The following is a 14,786-nucleotide window of genomic DNA, read 5'->3' as shown; positions in this document are numbered from 1 at the left end:
ATTAATATATATAATATATAAGATTTGATGACCCTTTAAGAAGAAAATGATGTCATTCTTCATTTATTATTATCAGTAATTGTGAGAGACCAAGGAATGTCAGTGCTGAACGTTTTCTTTTTTTGTTCTGCACAGTATACAGTCTAACCACAAAGCCACAGGACACTGAATATGAGTCACGAGCACTCATAAAGAAAAGTGTCTTTATGATATCTAGTATCAGACATTTGTATTTCAAGCAAGGACTTTTCTAAACAGAAATTCCGGAACACATAGGTTTTCCCGCTGACATGTTAGTTGAATCACTCTAACATGGGGACTGTCCCAAATCCCCAGCGGGGAATTCAAAGCTGCAGATTAGTGTAGGCAGTGGTTCAGTTATGAATATGCGCAAGTATTTGCTTAAGTATCATCGAAAAGCATGATAAAATGTGGCATTTCCTCTTAAGTGGTGTTTGGCCAGTGATCATATTCAGAAAAGTGAGAATATTAATATGAACTTTTAGCTGTCTGAAGCAGTAAGGCTTTTTGTTCCTCTTACTCCTATAGGCAAGAACCATGAGCAGCAGAAGAGACGTGGTCACCTGGAAGACATCACCGAGAGCCAAAGGTAGGACAGTCACTGATAGTGAAGTGCTGATACTCCTCTATGCTCCACATGCAATGTCACATAGAAGTCTTTGCGGCGTTGTGGTATATAATTGCAGTCTTAGGGCTTGTTCACACACAGCACAGCATTTTACAAAGTGAATGAGATTTCTGAAATCTCAAAGCTGTAGCTTGACAATCCTTAGGCATTTTTGCACTAAAAAAAAATTGGAAACAATTGCAAGTAAAAACGCATCAAAAACACTGCAAAAATCTGTGTATAATACGCAACATTTTTCCCGACAACACTCTGGTTTTTGTTGTCAAAAAATCTGCTGCTAATACTCACTGTGCGCACATAGCCTTACTGTGCTCTATAGGTTTGAGACTGTCCGTGGTAATCCAAGGGCCCAGGCTTGGTGGCACATAACTTATCACCAGGGAGGAAACTGCAATGTTTGTTCTAGAGCTCAGACACAACAATTTTGTGTTTCTTACTGAGGTGGTGAAATGGGTGATGATCGCTGGCTGTGTCTTCCCATTTCCTTCCTCTCAACAGTAGCCGCACATTAAAAACACTTTCTATATCTTTTGAAGACAATTTTAAACTGTTTGACAATTAAGAGGGCAAAAAGCTCATTGAAAGCTGCTGATATCTACATCTTCTGACGTGTTCATTACAGTTCTGTTAACGCTGACAATAAGTTGGGGTCTCTGCTCATAAACCCCCAACTGATTACATTTTGTGCCATACCTCATTGATGTGTAAAGGTCAGCCTGCACTTAAAGGGAACCTATCATGTGAAAAAATGCCATTAACCTGCAGATATTGGGTTAATCTGTAGGTACTGAACCTGTCTGGTGCTCGCACTGAGTGCCCCGCTACGCGGACAATATTAATTTTATTCCTTCTTGTAGCATTCGTGTTCCAGTCACAGGGGCGGTGCTGGCACTGTTTCAGTCACCGCCCTGTGTGTATATAGGGTGGCCGCTGTAACTTCACCCCCTGCACTAACTTATGGCCGGACCTAATTCTAAGCATGTAGTCAGTTAGTGCCAGGTATGCGGTTGGAGCCGACACTCTATATGCACATAGATCGGTGACTGAACCCGCACCCCGGCGCACCTCTGTGACTGGAGGCCGGTCCTAATGCTAAGCGTGCAGTCAGTGCCAGGTGTGCGGTTGGAGCCGACACTCCATATACACACAGAGCGGTGACTGAACCCGCACCCTGGCGCACCTCTGTGACTGGAGGCCGGACCTAATGCTAAGCATGCAGTCAGTGCCAGGTGTGCGGTTGGAGCCGACACTCTATATACACACAGAGCGGTGACTGATCCCGCACCCTGGCACACCTCTGTGACTGGAGGCCAGACCTAATGCTAAGTGTGCAGTCAGTGCCAGGTGTACGGTTGGAGCCGACACTCTATATACACACAGAGCGGTGACTGAACCCACACCCTGGCACACCTCTGTGACTGGAGACAGGATCTAATGCTAAACATGCAGTCAGTGCCAGGTGTGCGGTTGGAGCCGACTCTATATACACACAGATCGGTGACTGAACCCGCACCCTGGCGCACCTCTGTGACTGGAGGCCGGACCTAATGCTAAGCGTGCAGTCAGTGCCAGGTGTACGGTTGGAGCCGACACTCTATATACACACAGATCGGTGACTGAACCCGCACCCTGGCGCACCTCTGTGACTGGAGGCCGGACCTAATGCTAAGCGTGCAGTCAGTGCCAGGTGTACGGTTGGAGCCGACACTCTATGTACACACAGATCGGTGACTGAACCAGCACCCTGGCGCACCTCTGTGACTGGAGGCCGGACCTAATGCTAAGCGTGCAGTCAGTGCCAGGTGTACGGTTGGAGCCGACACTCTATGTACACACAGATCGGTGACTGAACCCGCACCCTGGCGCACCTCTGTGATTGGAGGCCAGATGCTGCCTGGGGGAATAAAGTTAGTTTCTTCCTGACAGCGGGGCTCTCAATGCGGACATTGGGCAGGTTCAGAAGGCTATTGACCTGCAGATTAACCCCATATCCGCAGGTTAATAGCATTTTATCACATGACAGGTTCCCTTTAACAATGCAGACATCCTTTAGTAACTAATATTGGATTTTTTTGGCTTGTTTGGCACTGATTTACATCGGGTCACAATTTTAACCATGCTACTGTAAGGCTACACTTTGCAAATTTGTAAAATTGTTAGAGTTAAAAGCGTGCTTGTGCCAGGATGGTCAGGCATTGACTCATGAACTGTGTTACAAGTTTTGAGCTGCCCAAAAAGTAACATTTTTTACATCTGTAACTCTATTGCTCAAGTAGTAATCTTTCCCTAGAATTATCCAGTAAGGTGAGGGTTCTGCAACATTTTATGACATGTCATAGCAGTATACTGCTGAAATAGCGGTAGTAATGACATAAAATGTATCCTGTTCCCCAAATTTGTACATTTGCTATAAATAACAGGTGTAGAGCAACAGGCTAACGACTAATGGTCCATAAAGTATTATTATGAGCCTTTTAACTATAGCAGCCTGACCTAAGAAAACACCAGAAATGAAAGCTTTCCATATATTCACATCTAGCCTCCGTAATTGGCATTATTTTATATATACCAAGGACTATCGATATTATAGAATAGTGCTTACAGTGATAAGATCTGTCACATACAAAAAGTTTCATTTAGCTATTATCCAATGGTGTTGTTTTTCTATAGGGGGGATTTTAATGCTTCCATCGGGGTGTTCTTTGCAGGCTTGGTAGTGGTACGAAGTGTGTGGTCTCTGGGTCTGACTAATGCATTTATGTACTGTGACTGAAAATACCTCCTAGCCTGCCAGGGCTGACTGGGACTTGAGGAATGTGGTTCACATTCTGCGCCTATACCCCCTCCCTCTCATCTCTTTTAACTATCCAAAGCTAGTTTTATACATTTGCCTTCCACTTATTTGGAGCCGGCATCGCTGCACGTAACCGATCCAGATCCCGCAGTTTATCATCTCTGCTGATTTGCACAAGAACTCCCTATTCTCCATTATCCCCCTCCTCATCAGACTGACAGTTGAATGAGCTACAGAGAGAATGAAAGGGAGGGGGAAGAGAGAAAAATGAGAGGAAGAAGGAAGGGGTGGGAACAGAGGGGCCCATTTCCCCTTTTTTTGATAAAAAAAAAAAAGAAAAAAAAGAAAGAAAGAAAAAAAAAGCATTGACAGCTGGTTGTGTCGTAGTTCACATGACAAAGTGCTATGGAGACGAGCAGTTAAACTGAGGCCAGCTTGGAAGGATGGTCAGCTGATTTCTCAGTCATTTCCCAGGTTATCAGCTGATGTTGAGTAATGCCACAGCCCAGTGTGAGGACACTTAGAGGAGCCCAGGTAGGACTGATGCCATGTGCTAATGTGCCAATGTCAGATGGTTCCGTGCCTATCACATGTCTATGTTCCAGTCCCGTGCTATTCATTTTATTTGTCTTTTACCTTGTACTTATGAGAAGCAGTTGCCCCCTTTACACAATATATATATATAAATATATATATATATATATGTATATATATGTATTGTATATGTGTGATCGCCGCTTGTGTACATGCTGTTATGCAAGTTAAAAAACAAGCTCCTGGAAATCCCCCTCGAGCAGAAGAATAGTTTGGATCAGCTAACAAAATAGCCAAATTCCTCCGCATTTATTCCTAGGAATTAACAGCTTACTGGAATGAGGAAGTTCAGACAATTTTCAACATGTCAAAGAAGAATCATCATTCACCGTCATTATAAACGGTGCACATTGTTTTGTTTTTTTGTTTGTGAATGAAGCAGTGTTCAAGTTGTAACTGTGGACTTGTAAGCTGAGATGGTGCTTCCTATAGATTGAGCAGAACTGCTAGTAGGTGGAATAGATCTCTGGTTTCGAAGTGGTTACTGAAAGTTATTGATGTTGGTTTCAAGTTGGCTGCCCTCTTGTGGAATAGTGTGTTATTACAGGAGATACTTAGTTCGGTATATTTCTTTATTTTCAGCGTTAAATGGCAAGAGTGATGGTTTCGCCCCTACGACTGGGGGGACAGCTTGCCATTAAAAGTTTAAACTTCAGCTATGCCAAGGACTGACCTTCTGATTCCACATCCAATGAATTTCCCCATATTAAAGTTAAAAGCGAGCAGTAGATCTCCTTTCTATATAGTTAAATAGAAAAGTAATTTTACTGTATGTGGGTGTTTTTTATTTTCAAATATGCAGATAATTATTAAAAAACTTTCTGCATAATATTTCTGTTATTTTCATGATGTCACTCTCGGTCGAGAAATATAGTCTATACCCATCATGTATCTAACAATGTGTAACAATTAGTGATGAGCGAATATACTCGTTACTCGAGATTTCTCGGGCACGCTCGGGTGTCATCCGAGTATTTTTTAGTGCTCGGAAATTTAGCTTTTATTGCCACAGCTGAATGATTTACATCTGTTAGCCAGCATAAGTACATGTGGGGGTTCCCTAGCAGCCAGGCAACCCCCACATGTACTTATGCTGGCTATCAGATGTAAATCATTCAGCTGCGGCAATAAAAACGAAATTTCCGAGCACTTACAAATACTCGGAGGATACCCGAGCATGCTCGGGAAATCTCGAGTAACGAGTATATTCGCTCATCACTAGTAACAATGTAACTACAGTTGCCAGTATTTTACAACAATGGCAACAATGCATATGAGATTGCAACAAGGGTTGGTTTTTTTTTTTCTCCAGAAGCAGCAGAATTTACTGTTTGTCAATATCGCGTATTAAAATTTAGCTTCATTCACTTGCATAGAGATGAGCTGCAGTACTAAACACTGTGTAAAAAAAGGCCAATGGATAAGAGACATGGGAGAATTAAGCAAACCCATATTTTTGACCTTTTATAATCCCTTTTGAGGCATAGGGAAAATAATTTTCTCAATTTGTTTAGACATAGAAGCAAATTAGGAAAAAAATAACATTCTCTAAAGGATGAAATCATACATAGAATATAGACATTGCATTAGGTATAGTGCGGATGCAAAGTGTATTTCAATTTAAAACACATTTTGTTGCCATGGTTGTTGGATATAATGAGGTCCTGTATGAATTAATGTAGTTGCTCATTATGTGCATCAGCCAATATCAAATTGCCTTCATTGGCAACAGTCTAACGAAAAAGATCCTGAGTCCAAAATAATAAGTGTCAGGGTGGCTGAACTTCAATAAAAAATGCAGTTAATGAAAAACTTCTCAATACAAAACAAATTGTGCCACATTTTTAAATATAATTTTGAAACCTGTGATTCATATCAATACAGCCTCTCTCCATAGGATATGGTAGATTAAAGAGGTTGTCCACTGCTTTAAACTTGATGGCTTATTCTTAGGATAGGTCATCAATGTCTGATCCATGGGAGTGTGATACCCGGCATCCCGCCTATCTGCTGGTCCCAGTGTTGGTGACGGCCGGAACTGCTCAGTTACAGAGCTGCACAGCTCCGTCATCTCCATAGTGGCCAAGTACAGCACATCCGCACTCAAATAAAAAGGGAGCAGATGTGCAGTACTCGGCCACGGCCACTATTCCATTGATAGAAGCTTTGTAACTGAGCAGTTCCAGCCGTCATCAACTCCGGGAACAGCTGATTGGCGGGGATGCCGGGTATCACACTCCCACAGATCAGCCATTGATGACCTATCCGAAGAATAAGCCATCAAAGTAGTGGACAGACTTTTTAACTCCCATTTTCTATGAGCCAGGTAAAAGGGCTGTTGTGTAAGTGTACATTCAGACATTTGTGGGTCACAGATTGAATATGAACCAAGAAGCCAGGACCAACTGTTGGTCTCCTGACTGAAAATTGACAGCCTCGTAGGCATATATGAAATTGTCAAGTTTGGGTCAGGAGACCTACAGCCGTTCTGTGCATTTCATCCAGAAGTGTCTATATAGCCTAAGAGTCATGCAAACCGTGATGGGCCTAGATAATCCACAGATGACATGTTTATCCATACAATTAAATGACTAGAATGTAATACGACTTCTTTATGCAGCAGGACAAACGTGTGGCGATTCTTTAGAGGTATTTAAAAGCATTGTCTCATCAGCAGCATTTATCACTTAACATATTCATAGGATGGGTGTTACATTTATGTTAGGTTGGGGGCTGAATGCTGGACTACCACCAATCATTACAATAGTGTTCTCGTGCCCCCATGGGAATGGAGCAGTAGTGTACGTGTGATAATCCATCCATGGTACCTGTAGTGCTTATATGTAGCAAACACTCCCATAGACACTGAATGGATATTACTTAAAGTCCACACAACTCTATTCACAAGTAGGTATTGGTGATACATGGTGGAGTAATAATTTCTTAAAGGGAACATGGCATGTCCCTGAAATCTCTGAAACCACCACAAAATAATATAGAGCTTCATAATAGTGACTTATATGCGAGCTGTTCTCAGAAAGATAAATTTTTAATGGCATCCTTGGCAAATGCCGATGCACATAACTAGTGCAGGTGGGGAGGGAGTGGCGTTTCTTCGTTGAGAGCAGTCCTGCTTAACATAATGGACTCATCCTCCCCTGAGCATGATTGACATCCTCCTGACTCATTGTCCTGACTCACTATGTCTTCAGAAGAAATGTGCATGCGCAAAACGCAGCTCAGGAGGGAAGGAGCAGTGAGTGAGGAGAATGTGATTGCACCAACCATTAATGGTATATGTGTAGAGATTCATTTCTCGTGTCGTGGTGCTGTAGTGGTATGAAGCACTTGCCATTCAAAGTGGACCAAGGTTTTGTTCAAGTATTGAACAGACCATTGTAGAAAGCCTTCTCGTGTATAGGTGGTTGGGTGTTGTCTGGTCATATCTTCACACAAAGTACTGTGTTGGTGGAGTAAAGCTTCAGAATCCTTTCATGAACATACTACAATCATCTCAATATTGCAAGTATTGTCTAGACCATATTGTCATTCTCATAGAGTTTCCCATGTTCTTGTACAATTTATTATTACTTGTCTATCAGGAAAAACATGAGCCTCAATTCAACAAAGCAATTTCGCCAAAATTGCTTTGAAAAGTCATTAAAGTTTGTGACTTTGGCATTTTCACAACAGTTTCTCCCAGCTCTTCCAAAATTAATGGCGCAGGGGCACTGCGGGGGCATGACACCAATGCTCAGCTAATTATTGACAAGCTGTGGCATTCCCTAACCCACAAATCTTACTCCATCTAGAGGTTCTTGGAGGTTCTTGGAGAATGAATAGCTTAAGTTGAGTACTTTGATATCTAATGACTACAACTAAAGTCACATATTTGGCCATTTCAGGGAAATGGAAACCTAACTTGATGTCTTATAGTGTAACTGAAATGTACTGGAAATACAATCCCCATTCTCGTCCTGTAGTGAAGCTTTGAACAAGCTTATCCGCGATCTTAGTCATATGGATGAGTCACGTATTGCGCAGTAACAGCTACTATAACTTTCCACCGGTTTTGCATTTCCTTTTCCTGAAAAACTATTCAAGATCTCCAACAGAAAGTGATGTGGCTTTTGGGGAGCACTTGTGAACCTATCCTCTGACAATATACGTACTCTGAGTGTGCACGTGGACATTCCTTTGTTTGAATGTTTCACATACAAGGCTGTATCTGCGGGTGGATGCCGAGGGTGGAATTTCCTTGTGGAGGATGAGAAGAAAGTGGAAGTGTGGAGGCTCTTTATATAATTAGATGTAATAAGTGGTTAACTATGAAGGAGCCGGTAGTCCATTGTAGTATGGTCTATAATGGCCTATAATGTTATAATTTCCCATAGCTCATAGTATCTCGAAGAGGAGCACAACCATTCTATAAGAATGAATGTATGAATAAATTAATGAATTTATTTACTTTTTCTTTTGAAGCAGAAGATGCAGGGGAATACTTAATTTCACCCCCGTTGGTTGAAACTGTAAATGGAGACATAAATTAGGGGTCTGTACATTGAGCTTGATGATATTTCATCTAGTAATTGATGGAGCATGCCCTGATTTATTATTTACACCAACTTACAAGAAATCTTTATAGCATTTTTTTACACACAAGAACTGATCAATTAAACTAGTCAGGGAATGTATCAACATAGTTGCTCAAAAAAGTTGTTATTGAGAAAATGTTATATCTATCTATCAAAAATAGTAAGAGCTGCACAGTGGAATATTAGACTACCGTACATCATAATGGTCTATTGCGGTTAATTACCGCTAGACAAGAAGCGATTCCAACTCCAGAATATAAGATTTAAAAGTAAATTTCATTTATAGAAAAATAAAACAATAATAAAATAAATGCTAAAAAGGACATGGCTAAGAAACCTCCAAAAAAAGGGGGGGGGGGAAATGCACAGTATTATAGCAGTGATCAGTATGACGGGACCAACAATATACAGCTCTGGCAAAAATTAAGAGACGACTGCAAAATGTTCAGTTTGTCTGATTTTTCTCTTGATAGGTATATTTGTGAGTAAAATGTAAATTGTTCTTTTATTCTATAAACTTCTGACAACATGTCTCCGTGTTTCCAAGCAATAAATTTTGTATTTTTTTTTCTGAAAATGAGAAGTGGTCAAAATTAAAAAAAAACAAACAGTGCTTTCAGACCTCAAATAACGCAAAGAAAACAAGTTTATCATTTAGGAACAACAATACTAATGTTTTCAGGAAGAGTTCAGAAATCAATATTTTGTGGAATAACCATGAGTTTTAATCACAGCTTTCATGCGTCTTGGCATGCTTTCCACCAGTCTTTCACACTGCTCCTGGCACAAAAATGTAAGCAGTTCTTCTTTGTTTGATGGCTTGTGATTATCCATCATCCTCTTGATTACATTCCAGAGGTTTTCAATGGGGTTCAGGTCTGGAGATTGGGCTGCCCATGACAGGGTTTTGGTGTGGTGGTGTCTTAATTTTTGCCAGAGCTGTATATATCAGCTGCGGGACAATCACTGCAATGTGCTTAAATGCACAAAAAGAATTCTACTGATGAGATTATATAAAGTGCAGATTGATGGTATAAATTAGTACTAGTAAATCAATTTAAACAGTAGAAAAATAAATAAGTGAATAGGTGGTGTTAACGCAGGAGTACTCTATATAAGTAACTTTACAAGGTGCAGGGGCTAGGATATGCAAGTGTACTATTTTCTAGACCTATGTAATCATATTATTCCCACAGGGTAGTAAACGCTACTGACAAAAGGTCCCATATTATTAAACTAATCCCTTGCTGCAGTATTCCAGTTTTTATAACTAAAATGCTCATACTTATTGAGCTCATAATTGCTCATAATAATAATTATTATTATACACATGAATGTATTACCTGGGTTGGCGGTGGTGTAGTGATCCTCGCAGCTGGCTGCACTGGGCAAGGGATGGTGTTAGAGTCCGTGTAGCAGGGCTGTGCTTACCTCACTATACCACCGCCAAACCAGGTAATACATTCATGTATATACATCACTTATCAATCAATCATGTAAAAACGAGTAAATACAATGGAAGCAGATTATAATTTTCTTAATTACGAAATGAACAAATTCAACAACCCATTAAATTCCATAATGCTGCACTACAGTCTTCATGGTAAATTGTTAGCATAATATAGATTGTTTTATATTTTCCTGAAACATTCAATACTACATTTTTAATCATTTCTTTCTTGTAACAAACACACACTGTTACGGCTAGCGGAACGCACCGAATAAATAGAGATGTTTTTATTGATATTGGTGCGTTCGCAGCCCGGGGTCCACCGTGCAGGAGTACCTGCTGCTAGCAACGGCGGCACGATATGGCGGTATGGACTAACTCAGTTACTTCACCGAGTAGTTGTGAAAGAAAAGCACTGTGCCCTGTTAGGCTTCACAGAGGCACAGGCTAACTGCCCACACAGAGAGCAGTCAGTGGTCACGCATGCACACAAAACTCGCCGGAGGTGCCAGCATTCTAGGGGCTTATTTCAGCCGGGTCCCTGAACACATACTCTCGTGACCACACTGGCGCAAAGCACATAACAAAGAACAATACTAGCGCATGGCCGTGCGGTCATGCGAACCTTAAATAGCTGCAGCACGTACAGGACCTTCCTAGAAGGACCAATGAGAAGCTACACCAGAGCGTGAGCATCTACAGGACCTTCCTGAAGGAGCCAATGTCCTTAGCTGCAGTATCAGATCATGTGACTCTCGATCTCCACTGAGAGATCTTACTCTGGGCATGCTCAGAACGAGCAAAGCAGGACTTAGACCCAGAAGCGTCTGCTCGCCGCTGCCCAGCACCGACTTCAATGGCAGAAGCAGGAAAGGCAGCAGTAACTCTTAGCACAGAGTCAGACTGAGCGAGACGCTGGGGCCGACGTCTCCTCTGAGCAGGCTCCACTGCGGCAGGAGAAGAATGGGAGACTGCAGCGGAGATGGACCGAGATTCCCCCTGTGCAGAGGAGAGAACTCGACCCCTAACACACACACACATGCATAATATAACAATAAAATATAGTGTGAAAAGGTAATAAGTCTTCTACAAGTCTATCTTTTATCAATTCATATATGTATCTATGAGCAGATGCACAACAGTGTATATTCTCTTTTCTGAGAGAATCTGGTCGATTATGCAAATCACATGATTCTATTCTCGGATAAGGGGAAGATTGAGAAAAAAAATTCTCCATCTTCTCCATTCTGTCAGTCCATGGAAATCAGACTGCACTCGTTTGTCATCCACATGTAGTCCAATGTTTTTCACAGACTCAATGTTTTTTACAGATCGGATCGCACTCGGATCAAAAATACAGTCGTCTGCACAAGCCCTAATACAGTTATATGAAAAAGTTTGGGCACCCCTATTAATCTTAAGCTTAATGTTTTATAAAAATTGGGTTTTTTGCAAGAGCTATTTCAGTTTCATATATCTAATAACTGTTGGACACAGTAATGTTTCTGCCTTGAAATGAGGTTTATTGTACTAACAGAAAGTGTGCAATCTGCATTCAAACAAAATTTGACAGGTGCATATGTATAGGCACCCTTATCATTTTCTTGTTTTAAATACTCCTACCTACTTTTTACTGACTTACTAAAGCACTTTTTTTGGTTTTGTAACCTCATTGAGCTTTGAACTTCATAGCCAGGTGTATGCAATCATGAGAAAAGTTACTTAAAGTGGCCACTTGCAAGTTGTTCTCCTGTTTGAATCTCCTCTGAAGAGTGGCATCATAGGCTCCTCAAAACTGTCAAATTATCTGAAAACAAAGATTATTCAACGTTGTTCAGGGGAAGGATACAAAAAGCTGTCTAAGAGATTTAACCTGTCAATTTCCACTGTGAGGAACATAGAAAGGAAATGGAAGAACACAGGTACAGTTCTTGTTAAGGCCAGAAGTGGCAGGCCAAGAAAAACATCAGAAAGGCAGAGAAGAAGAATGGTGAGATCAGTCAAGGACAATCCTCAGACCACCTCCAGAGAGCTGCAGCATCAACTTGCTGCAGATGGTGTCACTGTGCATCGGTCAACTATACAACGCACTTTGCACAAGGAGAAGCTGTATGGGAGAGTGATGCGAAAGAAGCTGTTTCTGCAAGCACGCCACAAACGGAGTCGGCTGAGGTATGCAAAAGCACATTTGGAGAAGCCAATTTCTTTTTGGAAGAAGGTCCTGTGGACTGATGAAACCAAGATTGAGTTGTTTGGTCATACAAAAAGGCGTTATGCATGGCGGCAAAAAAACACAGCATTCCAAGAAAAACACTTGCTACCCACAGTAAAATTTGGTGGAGGTTCCATCATGCTTTGGGGCTGTGTGGCCAATGCCGGCACCGGGAATCTTGTTAAAGTTGAGGGACGCATGGATTCCTCTCAGTATCAGCAGATTCTTGACAATAATGTTCATGAATCAGTGACAGAGTTGAAGTTACGCAGGGGATGGATCTTTCAGCAAGACAATGATCCAAAACACCGCTCCAAATCTACTCAGGCATTCATGCAGAGGAACAATTACACTGTTCTGGAATGGCCATCCCAGTCCCCAGACCTGAATATCATTGAACATCTGTGGGATCATTTGAAGAGGGCTGTCCATGCTCGGCGACCATCAAACTTAACTGAACTGGAATTTTTTTGTAAAGAGGAATGGTCAAAAATACCTTCATCCAGGATCCAGGAACTCATTAAAAGCTACAGGAAGCGACTAGAGGCTGTTATTTTTGCAAAAGGAGGATCTACTAAATATTAATGTCTCTTTTCTGGTGAGGTGCCCATACTTATGCACCTGTCAAATTTTGTTTGAATGCAGATTGCACATTTTCTGTTAGTACAATAAACCTCATTTCAAGGCAGAAACATTACTGTGTCCAACAGTTATTAGATATATGAAACTGAAATAGCTGTTGCAAAAAAAACAATTTTTATAAAACATTAAGCTTAAGATTAATAGGGGTGCCCAAACTTTTTCATATAACTGTATCTATCAATTTATTGTATCTACTATCTATCTATCTATCTATCTATCTATCTATCTATCTATCTATCTATCTATCTATCTCTATCCTCTATCTATCTACATCAGTGAAGAATATGGAATGCAACGGATCACCCTGATTACCCCAGATTGTTCTTACCACTGCTATAGTCTTCCTCTGATCATGGGTGTGTGCTTGCATGAAGACAAACAAATGTAAGAAAAAAGACAATGCATTTGTCATCTCAGCCGCTTTGTCTTGTGAAGCTTTGAGGCTAAGTTCACACGTTGCAGAATTGCCGCGGAAATTTCCGCGGCAATTCTGCGCCTCCTGCCGCGGGTATATCGCATGCAGAATTAGCATGCATATACCCGCAGAAAACTAGCGTTTTGCAAGCATAATTAGCTTGCAGAATGCTAGAGTTTTCCAAGCGATCTGTAGCATCGCTTGGAAAACTGACTGACAGGTTGGTCACACTTGTCAAACATAGTGTTTGACAAGTGTGACCAACTTTTTACTATAGATGCAGCCTATGCAGCATCAATAGTAAAAGATAGAATGTTTAAAAATAATAAAAAAAATAAAAAATATGGTTATACTCACCTGCAGACCTCAGCGGCATCCGTTCCTATAGCTGGAGTGCAGTGAAGGGCCTGCGATGACGTCACTGTCTTGTGATTGGTCGCGTGAGTCACATGAGCGGTCACGCGACCAATCACAAGACAGTGACGTCATCACAGGTCCTGAACCACATCATCTATAGGAACGGAAGAGAGATCATGCACCGGAGAGGCGGGAACACTTCGGGGGCCATCAGAGGGTGAGTATAGGACTATTTTTTATTTTAATTCTTTATTTTTTACCAATTATATGGTGCCCAGTCCGTGGAGGAGAGTCTCCTCTCCTCCACCCTGGGTACCAACCGCACATGATCTGCTTGCTTCCCGCATGGTGTGCACAGCCCCGTGCGGGAAGTAAGCAGATCAATGCACTCCTATGGGTGCAGAATCGCCGCGATTCCGCAATTTTAATGAACATGCTGCGTTTTTTTTCTGGATTGCGATTCCGCTCAGGAAAAAAATGCAGCATGTGCACAAAAAATGCGGAATGCATTCTATTACATAGGATGCTTAATGTAAGCGTTTTTTTCGCGGTTTTATAGCGTTTTTATAGCGAAAAACCGCAAAAAAACCCGCAAAAAATATGCTATGTGTGCACACAGCCTGAAAGTTCTCATTGAAAGGGGAACACCTTATGATAAGATAATGCATAGTAGATAGAGATTGAAGATGCTTTCTCAATAGAATTTCCTTAAATATCTGCTTTTTTTGCTTTTAGATGTCGTCACTCTTTAATTAGCTTTATTAAATTGAACGTAAATAAAGTGTCAATTTAAAGGGGTTTTCCAATGTTACATAAATACAGTGGGTATTCAGACCCCTTTAAATTTTTCACTTTCTGTTTCATTGCAGCCATTTGGTAAATTCAAAACAGTTCTTTTTTTCCTCATTAATGTACACTATGCACCCCATCTTGACTGAAAAAAAACAGAAATGTAGACATTTTTGCATATTTATTAAAAAAGAAAATGTGAAATATCACATGGTCATAAGTTTTCAGACCCTTTTCTGAGACACTTATATTTAAGTCACATGCTGTCAATTTCCTTGTTATCCACCTT

General features: G+C 41.1%; 1 long non-coding RNA gene across 2 annotated transcripts in view; it reads left to right on the top strand.

The window, feature by feature from the left end:
* Positions 1–4,114, top strand: part of LOC143815534 (uncharacterized) — a 76,085-nt gene extending 71,971 nt beyond the window's left edge. Inside the window, exons 2-3 of one of the 2 annotated variants that reach the window (XR_013223768.1) lie at positions 550–1,993; positions 2,337–4,114. This is a non-coding gene — a long non-coding RNA (uncharacterized LOC143815534). Of the gene's footprint in view, positions 1–549; positions 2,222–2,336 lie in introns of both variants that reach the window. The other variant, XR_013223769.1, reaches the window with a different exon arrangement.
* Positions 4,115–14,786: the final 10,672 nt, after the last annotated feature.

The sequence above is a fragment of the Ranitomeya variabilis genome, chromosome 3 (genome assembly GCF_051348905.1).
Source record: "Ranitomeya variabilis isolate aRanVar5 chromosome 3, aRanVar5.hap1, whole genome shotgun sequence".
Classification (NCBI taxonomy): Eukaryota; Metazoa; Chordata; class Amphibia; order Anura; family Dendrobatidae; genus Ranitomeya; species Ranitomeya variabilis.
The sequence above is the reverse complement of the archived record's forward strand: the minus strand, read 5'-3'. Positions and strand labels throughout refer to the sequence as shown.